This window comes from Neolamprologus multifasciatus, chromosome 18 (assembly GCF_963576455.1).
Source record: "Neolamprologus multifasciatus chromosome 18, fNeoMul1.2, whole genome shotgun sequence".
In the NCBI taxonomy this organism is placed as follows: Eukaryota; Metazoa; Chordata; class Actinopteri; order Cichliformes; family Cichlidae; genus Neolamprologus; species Neolamprologus multifasciatus.
The window spans coordinates 7,758,302-7,762,474 of NC_140456.1; positions in this window are offsets into that span (position 1 = coordinate 7,758,302).

Here is a 4,173-nt window from a genome sequence, read left to right on the forward strand (position 1 = left end):
ATAATAATAAAAAAACGCCTAAAGGCTGTCCAGCTGCAGAATAACAGGACTTCAAGGACTGCTCCAGATGAAATGTTTGCTAAAAACAAACAAACAAACAAACAAACAAACAAAAACAGTCTTCAAGAGCTCTCGTTAAGTTCTGTATTAATTTGGAAATTTCCCAGTTTAACATCCGCTCCTCTTGACTTTATTTCTGTAACTTAACGCTTATGGAAACCGGTAATAAAGCCGCAATAAATGCCGTTTCTTTCAACGGCGTTAAGTCTCTTTAATGTGTTTCTTGTAGTGTCAATACTGACACCGTCACTTTGTTCGTGTCTCCGGGAATAAAGGCAGGACTTCAGCCGAGCAGCCTGCCTGCAGACCGGACTGTTAAACAGGCAAAAGGAGTCCGCTGGCACTCACAGGAAGCCTGGAATTTCTTTTAGGGCAACATGCTGTAGAAATGCAAAATAAGGATCAAGTGATCCCAAAATATTCAGGATGAGGCAGGAAAATATGCCAGACTAAAAAAAAAAAAAAAAAAAAAAATACCAGCTCCATTCAACCCTTATTAAAAATCAGAAAAAAATGGATAATACCAAAAATCTAAAGACCACGTGTGCAGACAAATATGAGAAAGGTGGCATTTAGAAGTCTATGTCCTAGATGGAGTCTGTTATTTCTAAATGTACCTACATTGTAGACGGTGGGTCTTACAAAACAAGAACACATGTCATCAGTATGAGGTCTTCATAGTGCTGAGCTGCTCGTTTTAATCTTTATTTCCAGCTTTGGATTGTTACATTTGGAAACGGTTTTCATTTATTTTATTATATAACTGAGACGTTTGTTTGATTTAAATTCAAACCTGGCAAAGTTTTGTAGAGAAGGTTGTTCAGATGTTTTGCTGTGATGTCTTTAGATATTAGACTTTACACTCATCCATAGAGACAATAAGCACAAAACAAGGGCGCCACAGAGGCTGTGTTACTCAAGACATGCTGGAGCTGTTTCATTTGGCCCCTTAATTTATTTTGAAAGTTAAAAGAGAAATCATGTTTTTCCAAGCTGTGCCACTTTTGTCCATGGATGGATGCATGGATGGATGGATGGATGACTGACTGGTTATTCAGAATATCTTGGCAAAATCTAGTGAGACTCTTTTATCTTGGTGGAAGGAGCCTTTCTGAAATCCCTCTTTAAATGATACAGTTTTTTCTGTCTCTGTCCAAATAGTCCCGACTACAGTGGGACCCTCTGCCTGTGCTGCGTCCTGTGCCAAGTTTCCAACAAACACAGCGTTGAAAGAGGCTGTGCGTGATTTATTAAGGCCTGATTCACTGGCAGTGAGCAGTACATGCAGGAATACTACCAGACATTGTTGCTGCTCCCTCAGTTGCTCACCCACAAAGCCACAGAATTTCTGTCCCTAATGTTTCTAATAAAACAATATCAACACCCAATCTGGGAATTCATGGAGATTATAATGTGCCTATAATGGAATTTATCCATTGCAGCTATTGAAGTCCATTTCTGATATTAAAAAATGGGAGAAGTTAAATGAAAAATCATAGAAATTGTCATCATTTTTATTATTTTCATTAAGTCAGTGTTGACTTTTATTTTTTAAAATAGACGCTGTATCATAGTAAACAAATAGTCAAGCCAACATTGAGCTAAGCTAAAATATTGACTTTCTCTGACGTCCACAGCCCCTTTGATCTTAAGTGGGTCAGCACAGTGAAACTCCTCTTTCTGTTTCTTTACAGAAACTTACATTTAATCAATAATATTTTTTTAATATAAGAAAAAGAAGCACAATTACAACTGTGCAGTTCATGTTTTCTACTTGATAAAGAAATGCTGCTGTAGTAAATTTAAGAAATCTGTCCACATGTAAGAAGTAAATGTGTAAAGTAATAAAATAACTTCATTACTTTGGTGTAGTATGTATGCCCATGGGGGAGGTCATTAACTAGTCAAGAAACAGTTAAAAATTCAAAGTTCATGTACAGTGGGCCAGATTTGGAGTCTTCCCCTGGCCAGTTCATGGTCCCCGGGCCTTATGTTTCACACACCTGCTATAAGCAGTCCATTTATTGACAAAGAAATATGTTGGGTCAGGGTTATTAATGAAATTCCACTTCCAGACTCTAAAAACATATTGTAGTTTTGATTCAGCTGACTGAAAAGCTAATACTAGTCACGTATACGGATTTTAAATTCTGATTTTGACTCACTTTGTATTTTGAGCAAAATCAGCATCCATGTATTTATTTGTAAAAACAATTTAAATAGTGTTTTAGGGATTTCATTAGTCTATTAATTAACCTTTACCGATTAACTTTAAATTTGTTCCTTTTTGTTAAAAATGTAAAATGCTGCATTACTTTATTTATATGATAATAACCTTCGTATTGAACAAATAAGAGCAGATGGATGAGTGGAAACCTTTCTGTCTAATTAAACAGCTCAGCGTTAACTGAGGACCTTTTCCTGTCAGCTGTATTCTGCTCATTTACAACTTCTAACTTTTATTCTTCTTGGACTGTATTACTGTAGTTTTGAATAAGTCACATTTATTAGGGATGTGCCCTCTGTGACATCATACAGAGCCAAGAGTAGAAAAAATATCTAAAACAAGTTTGAAGCCTGTTATTGTCTCACAGGGATCAGATGTACACTTCTTACATCATTAAAGTTTCCCCCTTTTTAAAATTTATATTTTATTTGTATTAATTACTATTATTATTTTATTTTAACTTTTGTGAAATTTTATTTAAGAATAAAAACTAAATAAAATAAAAAGTTTCCTAATTTTTAATATCAGTATCCACCACTGTACCACTATATATACAGTGCTGTGCAGAAGTCTTGAATCACCCATTTTATTTCTTTATATTTTGCTTCCAAGGAGCCACACTTGTAATTTTTTAACAAGATTTTTTACAAGTGATCTTGAGCAGTAGCTTTGCAGGCTTTCTGGAGATTTTTCAATGTTTTTCATTCATTTTTACTCCAGTCCTTGTACCATTTTTAGATGAATGTTTTTGTTTGTTTCTTCACTAAATACTGATCTTTCAATTGTTTGACCGTGAAAAAGCTCCATAATCAAAGCACATAAAAGACTTAACTTAGCAAACAACCAATTTTAAATGATATCTTTAAGGACTTTGTTGCCAGCAGCTTTCCTGAGCTAAATCTACAAAACAGTGTGACTGGTATAAAACAGCATTTTTGCTCCAACAAAAATGGTGATTAACAAAGAGCTAGTAGCTGAAAACCTGTCAGTGTGTCCTTAAAAAAGGAGGAAACTGGACAGGTGGAAGACAAAAGTAGAAGTGGCACAGTACAGTGAAAATCATGTTCTTAAGAAAGAGAACAAAAACCATTAAAGAACTGACACCAGAGCTGAGTGATGCTTTAGCCCTTCAGTTTATTTATATACTGTTTGCTGAAATGTCAGAATAGGTCTCAGTGGAAAGGTGGCTGTCAAGAAGCCAATCCTAAGGAAGGGAAACAAGGAGAAAAGGCTGAATTATGCCAGATTATACAAGAACTGGACTGAAAATCATGGCAACAGATCTTTCGAAACCAAATTTGAATATGTTGTTTCAAATAATTGTCAATATGTATGGAGGTGGTCAGCCATCTGTAACAAACTGTGGGGGATGATTCACTTTTCAGCAGAACAATGATCCCAGACACACAGACCCCCCGAGTCCAGACCACAACATTACTGGAATCATGATGGAATCATCTTGACAGAGAATAAAACAACAGACAGCCAAAATCTAAAGAAGAGCTTTGAATGTCTTTCAAGAAGAGTGTAGACGTCCTGAAGACAGCGTAGAGAAATGACGAGAAAGCTTTCCCAACAGAGTTCAGGCTGCATTGAGAAAGAATAAAGGTGGCCATAAAAATATGAGCTTTGAAGCTCTTTAGAGTTTTACAAACTCTATTTTTGCCTTATAGTTGCACGATTCAATAAATCACCACAATTAATCCCATCTTACTAGCAAAATATAAAGAAATCAGAAATATTATCCAGTTTTTTTATATATTTTTATTTCATATATGCATTTAAGCTTTGTTTTAATGTTTTGGTTACATTTTTCTTTAATAAAACTGGTAAATTTCAAATTATGAGTCGTTGTCTTCCAAAGACTCAATTTCCCATGCTGCCTT